Here is a 10083-nt window from a genome sequence, read left to right on the forward strand (position 1 = left end):
TATAAGACATTTTTTGGCTTTTTACCGATTTCGCTGATTTTTTCTATGAACTTCAATCATTATATCCCATAAACAAATATTACATTTACTGAGCTCAATGCGATTTTTTTCGTTGTTGGCGAGACAGTTTACAAGGTGACCTCAAAACTACCCAATTTACCTTTGGGGACTCTACAATTTAACTATACATTGCCGGTGCTGCCAAAACGTCATTCCTTGCTCAAACAGCTTGAATATCTGGGTAAAAAATGTCTCGTTTGTTTTTCCTGCCTGTCAGGACCCCTGTCAGGCTCGTAAAAAATCGTTTTAACACCGTCTTTACCAATGAAATTTGAAGGCAAGTAGCGCCCCAGGAAATAACGGCGGCTCCACTGTTCTATGTGGAACTGTTTTACACAGAACATGACCAGCGCTTTTCTTTTGGGTGACATTCACGGGAAAGATCTCGTATTTCCCGAGTTTTAATATCACTGCTGTGCCGTAATTATTTCATGTTTCCCTGACATTTTTCCGAAAATTTCTCCAGATTCGCGGAGGAATTTCCTGTGAAACAGGCTCTTGATTACCTAAGGGTTGCAATCCTCCCTGCGCGTAAATGACAAAGAACATGAATGAAACGCTTCTTTCCCTATGATGTCTTCGGGCGATTAGCCAGCCTTAATATCAAAATTAAAATGGCTGAAAAAGAGTATAAACTCCGGAATACATTTTCTCCCAACTAGCCGTCAATGTAAAGTCGTATTGCCGTCTCAAACTCGAATTTAGTTTTTTATCGCGATACTGACATTTTGTTGGAGAGAGTAAACGGATAAAATACAAATCATGCGCTGATTGAAAGAGAAATTCTTACTTCAGTTAAACTGTAGCCATGGTAATATCCGTGCGCGAAATTTTTTCTAGGGACGGTTATTTGAATTTTTGGCTTTAATTTGTACGTCAAAACAAAGAAAATGTAAAAGTTTACAGTCCATAAAGCACCTACCATTGATGAAATAGACTAGCTAGTTGGTTTGAACATTTTACCAGCAAATTTTATTGAAAATTTGGTATCTGCTGTATCATAGTACATGTTCACCACAAAAAAATATTATAAGTGGTCCTTGAACAGTGTCAGAAGCTTTGTAAACTCAAATGAAAAAAATAAACAACACCATCCAACGTCGCATGTTCATTCACAGAAGTAAAATTTAGTGACGAGCTGTCATGCTTACAATGACAGTTTTTGAGCCAATCAGAAACCGTCATTTTGAGACGACAATATCGCAAAATAACGTCGTCTCAGCGCAATGGGAAGATCCCCCAGGATCGCGATAAAGAAAAACACAGCCGACAGCGGTACCTCTGAACACTCTGCCGGAGCGTTGTACCATGACGATGCACCAGCTCGAAGAGCTCTCAGCGGTGAAAGCCGTTGCTATTTTTCTGTTTTAAGCTATTAAGTCCACACTTATTACCGTGCCATGTAATGAAAATGGGCCACGTTTGTTACTACAACAACTCAGATGCTACCTTTCGCCTCTTGATGTCTGGTGACATCAATCCTAACCCTGGACCGGTTTCTGCTTCGACTGCTGGTAAGACCAATTGCCTTGTGATGAATGCCAGAAGCTTAAAATGTTATCTCATCATCAGGACAGCACAACAAACTGGCAATCCGAGTGTAACCTCCATCGCTTGCAGGACCTGGTGTACGCCGAAAACTTTATACACGTCAACGAGACATGGTTGAACCAAAATATCAGCAACTCTGAAATATTGCATTCTGGCTTTACAATATTTAGGAGAGATCGGTCTGATCGAGGTGGTTGGGGATGGAGTTCTTATCGCAATCAAAACAGCCTCCTTCAAAGCTGTCAAAGAATTTAAACCTGAATCGGAACCCGAGCTGCAATAGCTTGAGATCATTTTTGCCAGAATTACTACGCTTTCTAGACAAAGAATTTTATTGTTTTTACTATAGGCCACCCAATGAAGACCCAAGTTGGATGGATGTATTCGATAATTTTCTGCATGGAGTTTATGACCAGTTCGACAATATGGTAATTTAGGGTGACTTTAATTTGCCAGACATCCTCTGGGACTCCATTGACAGCGCATCGGGTGTTAACGAACTAGCCTTTATTGAAACCCACCACGACCACCTCTTGACACAACTCAACAAAAAACTTACTTGTGGCAACAACATACTTGACCTTGTAATCACGAGCGTGCCGAACTGTGTCAATGTAACCGATACCGTGATTGTTTCCAAAAGATACGGGGTTTTTTACAGACCACAGCGCCATTATTTTCCAGTTTAACACTTTTATAAAAGCCCTACCAAACGTTCTGAGATTTGTCTACGATTATGCAAAAGACGACTTTGAGGATGTGCTGTCAGCAATTAACTTCTCTTCGATCATAGCCAATGGCGATATAAATACTGGCTGGCATCAATGGAAAGACACGTTTCTTGCAGCGATCTCTGATTACCAAGGGGCTTAAGTGACGGAATCCCATACCTTGGATGTCTGGTGCCATCTATAAGACAAAAGCTGAAATTATCTCCCTCGAGCCACCTAAGGGAGAAGTTAAAAAAACTTGCGCAAAACAGTTAAGCGCTTGCCGCGGAACAGCCGTGATGAGTTTCTTGGTTCCGTCGAGTCCGACCTCAACACAAACCTAAATTGCTTTTGGTCTATATTGAAGCTGAATTCCAATTCGCATACACTGAATTCCTGATCGAGTCTCAACGCCAATATCACCCAGTGCATTCGCTGACCCAGGTAATCGTACGTCGTTAAGATCTTCAGCTGAAAATCCTCGGGAAATAGCCAATCTGTTTAACTCTTACTTCACATCAGTTTTCGCCCATGACATCCCCTTCCCTTTCCCCTTCATCTGGAAGCGCTACCAATTAACCAGCTTCTCCTGATATGTCGGAATTAACGCTCACGGTTAGCGAAGTCCTATCCGTGCTCGATACCCTTGATACAACGAAAGCCACCCGAGTGCACAAGAGAATTACAGGCCCATCTTCTTACCGTCACCGGGTATCCAAAGTCTTGGAGCGATGTGTATTTAACACCGTTTAACACTTGAAAGATGGACCTTACAAGGTGGTAAGAGATTGTCAACATGGATTCATTAGAGAGAAATCATGCACCTCCAACCTTTTGGAAGTTTTGGACCACGTGGGCCCCCTACTAGACGACGGGAAACAGGTGGACATGATCTATATGGATATGTCTAAGGCCTTCGATAAGGTGAACCACGGCTGCCTGCTGCAAAGTTACACTTGTTCGGATTTGGAGGCAGCCTCTTGCATTGGTTTAGCTCTTACCTGATGGGTCGCTACCAACGTGTAACAGTGCTGGTTGAAACCTCTGATCCTCTGCCTGTCAGCTCCGGAATACCTCAGGACTCCATTTTAGGCCCGATGTTATTTCTCATCTATGTAACTAACTTGCCCGATTCGGTCCTGACGAGCCATGTTGCCATGTTTGCCGATGACACAAAGATATATAAACAAACTAAGTCTCGGGAAGATGCTGCGTACCTACAAGCTGACTTGCTTGCTGGCTAGTTGACAGACATCACACTTACAGCTGGCTGGGATTTTCATGTAGTAAAAGTCTTGTTCGCTGGCAGTGAAGAGCGGGTATTTTTTCCCCAGGAAGATTAAATAGTAACAAAGATTGACGTAGGGACACTCAGCTAGTGTTTAGTTCAACATACGATTAATTTTCTCTAAAAGTGTCGTTGGGTACTCCTGATGGAAACAGGAAATACACTGGACAACATTGAAATTCACAAATGCTTCGGAAACGTATCCTCTTTGCAAATGTCTCTTAGGTTAATTTTTGTCAATCTCGGAGACATTTTAAAGAGGTATTACTTTACAAATATCTCTCAACGATAAATTGAAAAAGTTGTTGTAAGGTTCTTCAGCCAACGCCACTGTGTACTTGACTCGCCGGATAAAATCGCGTGAAGACTAGTGTGCGAAGTACAGTTGAAACGTACACAACACGTTTACTCAACGTTCGCGCCCCACACAAAAAAAAACTTACTTGTTGTGAAGAGTTCGCCAGAATATAGACATTCCTTGCGAATAGTCCATCAACAATTTTTCCAACTACCACAGTGGTATTCACAAGTTTGTGGAACGATCACCGGCTGTTGGATCTGATACAGTCGAAGTGCGAGAACGCAATTCTCCAGTTCGCCCCAGGAATGATGTCGCTTGCCGCATAGCTGTGTGTAGTGTTAGTAACATTGCTTGGCGAATTCCTCTCATACGATAGCAGTAAATAAATGGATTCAATGAAGAATTAATGTTAATAACTGTAAGTGCGAAGTTAACTGCAATCAACTGCATTTCGTATAGCCGTGGAATTTGCTGAAGGCCAGACAAATCGAGTAAGGAAGATAACATAAAACAAGAACACAATAGACCAGGAACATATTAGAGGCGTTCTTTCTTCGCTGGACGATATCCTCGTTGCTTCTGTCATTTATCTCGCAAGCTTGTATTTGCCGTCTGTGGTAACGAATTATTTGGTAAATTTGCATGTACATCACTGAGGAAACTAGGAGGCAGAGGATGATTCCGACGGCAAAAAAATACGCTCTGTGTTTAGGCGCTAAAAGAACCCAAATGAATGGTAAAATTCCACAAACAAGCCACAAACATATCAGAAAGATCTGTACTCTTTTTCTTGCTACTACATTTTCGTATCTCAAGTGTAGAGAGAGTGCTATGTAACGTTCGGCGCTGATGGCTACAACCGTGCCAAACGACACGCAGCTGAAGATAGAACCGAAAATGCTCACGGCAATAGAAATGATACAGCTTGAAGAAACTGGTCCGTTTTTAGCTAAGACGAGTAGCAAAGCGATATAGACAGGTTGACCTATTAAGCCGACGCTCAGATCCGACAGCGGAAGCCCAATCAGTAACATGTTCGAAGGAGTACGGAGTGTGCGCGATCGCCATATTGAAACGACGACGAGAAGGTTGGCCAACGTTGCTATGATGCAGAAGGGGACGTTGAAAATGGCGTTTATAACGAAAGCTGTTTTAAAAGGCTCATTCCCTGTTGTTTTCGTGTATTGATAGCTGCTGAACCGATCACAGAAGAGCGCATTTTGTGGTGTGCTTGTCGAGATATTCATTGTGTTGTAGGGCAACAACCTGCAACAACATGAAAATTGAGGCAGCGTTGTAAATAAAACATCAGAAAGCCTCGGGGCTATTTATTGCATTAACATGGAAGAATGTTCGAAACTAATGACTTTCATAGAACTGAAACGGAAAGTATACCTTGCTTGATTTAAGAAACAACCTGAATTTGTTAGACCAAAATGCGGCGTTGCCTGTAACTTCTGTGAGCGATGAAATTGTGAAATAAAGCAAAATGGTTACGCGGATGAAAAAATGTTGAAGAAACTGAATGTCAGTTTGGGAGTTTTGCTAAATAGCATGATAAACATCGGAAATTGGATTTACGTAAGCATGTTTTTGTAATATTTTAAGTGTTTAAAGTGAAACGTGCCGGGCAAGGCGAAAAGATACATCCATTATTAAAATCTTAAACGAAATAGCAAAACAATACTCGTGAATTTTTTGACAGTAATCAAATGAATAAAAGCACTAGCAACCTTAACGTTTTTTTTTAAAGATCTAGAGTTTAATAGAAAAAGAAACCTGAATAAGGAAGTGAAAAACTACACCGGCGAGATCACGATTCAGAGTCAACGAATGTTTTCATATTGTGTTGTTGGAAATCTGAACGAATAACAAAATAACACCTTTAGTTTTTACCGTTTCATTATCCCCCATGATTAATTTTGCCCTATTTCATTCGTATTTCTCTTACTGCTTCAATTGAATTAAATTCCCTGTGTTTGTTTTGGTTTCTGTCTTATTCTTGGGCAAAATATCTTTCGTATTCCCAAGCTAATATAAAATCCCATTTTACGTATTAATAAACACTTGATTCTTTTGAACCTGGGGCAGTATTTTCTGAATCCACACAGTATTCCGTCCACATCAAACCCCGCACTTCAGAACATTGAGTAATTAACATATTACGTGGCGGCTATATTTTGTTATCTTTTTCCTAAAATCTAAATATCACCCAAACATGGCACCCAGGCCTGGTGCCTGCGTGGCACCTATCTGGAAAACAGGATGTGGCTGTACGTTATGACAACAATAGTTGTACACGTCACAGGGTTTTTATTTAGCAAAAAGATTCCATTTTGCCGTGCGTCGCAGATAACGCACAGATGGCGTCAAAACGTGGTGAGAACAAAGAAGTAGCGTGACTGATATTCTCACCACGTTTTGACGTCCTCTGTGCGTTATCAGAGTACAGACCCACGACAAAATGGAATCTATTTGTTTTATACAATAACGAAGACATTTCAACACATTTCGTGAGCGAGCATCGCGTTGCCTGAGCTGAGTCAAAAACTTTCCAGCAAACTCAGTTTTAGACTAATACACGCATACAATTGTGACCTTCTAAATTAGAGTATAATCCGAAAAATTTCACTAACAATATTTTCAAAACGACCCTTTATTCCAGAAGGAAATCCTGACCCCAAAATATTACAGCACGCAAGTCGCTTCACTGCGATTGTTAATCAATTATTCGCCATTACCGGATTTGATCGGAGTGAACACTGCGTCGCAAAACGTAACGCAATCAGTTGACATACTATAAGAGGGAGAAAAGAACTTTTTCCCCAGCTAAATCTTTGTCTTGGAGAGAATTTTTAACTACTGACTTTATTCATACATACAAGAAAGGTAACGCTTTAAATTGAGCGTAGAATGAATATTGAATATACACCATGAAATGAACAACTGTCAGTCACGCAAAACAAACACTGTCATAGCACATCGTGGAAAAGAAAAATAGCTCAAGAGGTTTAATTTAAAATATCAATAAAAGGATAGATCTTCTCTAAAATATGGTTAAATGGCCAAAGTTAAACATTTAAATAGTTATTGACAAATGGAACTTCAATGTGTAAAATATTCAAGCTGTTTAAGCAAGGAATGACATTTTGGCAGCACCGGCAATGTATCGATAAATCGTAGAGTCCCTAAAGGTAAATTGTCGCGCCAACTCGCATTGAGCTCAGTAAATGTGATATTTGTTTAAGGGATACAATGATTGATGTTCCAAAAAAAAATTAGTGAATCTCGGACAGATCTTTAAAAAAACCTTTCTGTTTACTACTAGAAATCATGATGTAAACGAGAATGACCAGAAGATATAAAAAGAAGGAAAAAAATCGAAAACTAAAGTTGGATGCTGAGTGGCTCGAACTCGACTCGTGCTACGGAGATTCTTTTTTAAGAAAATACATGAGGACAAGGTTTTCTAACTTAGAAACAACCTTTTGGACGGTCGTGTTAGTTTAGTTGTGTTTGCACGTACTTTGTAGCCGACTGTTATTGAAGTTGTATAATAGTAAAAAAGAAGCCAATAAAAAAATTGCTGTTTTAAATTGTTTGCTAAAAACAGCACAACAAACATATTGTTCCTAGAACTCATTTTTGGTGTCTTGTTCATACGATGAGTCAGAGTTGCTTTCCTAAACCTTAAATCAGAGCATGCGTACGTCATGCTTAAATAAAATATTCGCTCGCAAATAAAATTTTTATGTCTATCTCTCTTTGACCAAAGCTTAGTGGATAGTCAGGGGGACTGGGTCAGGAGGAGGTGGTAATGGCCATTATGTCCACTCCCCTCCTAGGTTTTTCCCAGATGCCATTCGTTTCTATTACTCGGCGGGAGAAGCTGCTTTTGATCTTCTGCGAGGTAAGTTTATATATGTTTTCATGAGCAGAAAAAAATTCCACCCAGGGGTCCTCTTAATATTGTGCGCGAGGTGTCATCGTATGCCTGGAAATGTAACATGAAACAGCCACAGTGTATTACAGTCACGCAGTTTCATCTTGCGCTTTCGATACAAACTCGTGCCTTGCGACGCGCTGCGTTTTCCGGAGTGGGTATTGTATGATTTTCCACGGTCAACTGTCGATTTTGCCATTGGTTTGCCTTCATTTTCATAACATTTCCCATCCCAGACTGTCATAAAGGAATGGAATTTTTTGTATTTAACTATAATATGCGGCGGGCAGCAATTTAATTTATTGAATAACAGCAGACCACTTCCTCTGCTCGAGGATTGACCTTTACACATGCATATTTGACTTGGTAAGTTGCATCTACCATAAAGCCGAGGAAAATAGTTCTTGGGTCATTCGTTTTTATTTTCTTCACCTGGGAATGCGATGCTCAGATAAATCGACGCCAGCTTCGATAAAATAATGTACTTCTGAAATTGAGTTGTATTAGTGTGAATTTGTCCCAGCTTTGTCCATCTTTGAATTTGGCTAACAAATTTCCTCTCAGCATTTAACGCAAGTATCATAGGATTGAAATCTCCAAAAGCAACGTATACGTTTAGGAATTAGAACGATATTTTGGAAGGATGTACTTCTTCAGACCATTGCCGAGAGTCGAAGTCTTGTTGAATCTTTGTAATTAGGGGGGGAAACTGAACGAGGTTGGGAAACTCGCGCGTCTTCGTAATGGATTGACGATCATATAAAAGCAAGGCAAGGCATTGGTGAGTAGTGAGATTTGTAAATAGGCTATATCAATTATAAGATTCTGTTTTTTGAACTTATTATTTTGCATGGCTTGGCTCTTAGTCATTTATTTACCGCACTGTTTTTATCTACCGCGCGCCACATTAATTCAACCATCACCACGCGATATTAATCCTGTTCTGCTTTACTTGGGTAGTCAGTTTTTATTGAACTGCTGTTATCTGTCGAACAGACTACTTTACTTGGGTAGTCAGTTCTTCCCAGAACTGTTGTTATCTGTCTAGCAAACTGCTTTACTTGGGTAGTCAGTTCTTTATTAAGCTGTTGTTATCTGTCCAGCAGAACATTAACCGGCTAACCTCGCGCCATGAACAGTAACTTAGGTTCTGCTCTAGCTTGTCGAGCAGAATGCTCTGCTTGCACTAATTTATATCGCAATAACCAATTCTGCTCTACTTGGGTAGTCGGCTTTCTTTTCTGTGAGCCGTTGTTATCTGTCGGGCAAGATATTGATCTAGCTTACTGTAATATTCTGTGCTTTGTAATATTTTGCTTCCGCGTTGCGCATAGCTGCTCTGTCGAGTACAAATGTAGTATACAGTAACACTGCTTTGAAGTCCCAATTCTTTATAACTCTTTATGAGGGGAGCACTAGCCTTGCACTCCAGTTTATCAACTATTCCTTTTTTCTTCCATTTTAGGGACGCCCAAATGCAGCGCGCGGAGACGATCACTTGCTTTGTATCATCAATGTACAGTTGTATCACTTTTCTTTTTTTTTTTTGTGGAAAAAAGGCTCCGAATTTTGTTTAATGTGATCTTGTTATTACAACGTTGACAAAAACACAATGTCAACTTCTACCGCTCTTTAATCGTCATTTTATTGCTCCTTTAGTTGTGGTAGTATTTTGCTTCTTGCGTGTAGCCCTTCGTTTATTTTATTTTCGGTACAGGAGCCGAATCCTCATTTGAGGAGCCAACCGCACGGATGGCTTTGAAGAGGTTTCGTTGCATCTATTACTCTAAATAAATTGATAAACATAATGTTGTATTTGTTATAAATGATAAACTTTAATCAATATTATGAAATAGCAAATGAAAACAAGAACAACAATTTATTAAGGTATTTGCCCATCTTTATATGGCATTACACCTATTTGAACTAAAAGGAATTATGAAATCTTTATTCATATTTTAATATAAACTCTACCGGCAAAAATAAATAAATAAATAAAACAAACGAAGATAACGTTCAGGATTTTATGTGGGGGGGGGGGGGGGGGGGGTGCTAACGAGCACAAAGTGGACCAAAATACCAAAATGTATTTTTTGTTGCCTGATCCGTTTATTTTGGAAAGTAGTAATAATTGAAATTGTAACGGCAAAGTACACGGTAGGAACTGAATATTACATTTGTCGAATACAATTGTTTGAATTAAGTTATTAAGGACTCATTTTACGATGTA

At 39.8% G+C, this 10083-nt stretch overlaps 1 pseudogene; it reads right to left on the reverse strand.

Annotated features, from left to right (window-relative positions):
• Window positions 1-1449: 1449 nt before the first annotated feature.
• Window positions 1450-5540, reverse strand: LOC146464622 (adenosine receptor A3-like; annotated as a pseudogene).
• Between the last annotated feature and the right edge of the window lie 4543 nt (window positions 5541-10083).

Source organism: Pavona decussata, unplaced genomic scaffold, assembly GCF_977016875.1.
Source record: "Pavona decussata unplaced genomic scaffold, jaPavDecu1.1 SCAFFOLD_161, whole genome shotgun sequence".
In the NCBI taxonomy this organism is placed as follows: domain Eukaryota; kingdom Metazoa; phylum Cnidaria; class Anthozoa; order Scleractinia; family Agariciidae; genus Pavona; species Pavona decussata.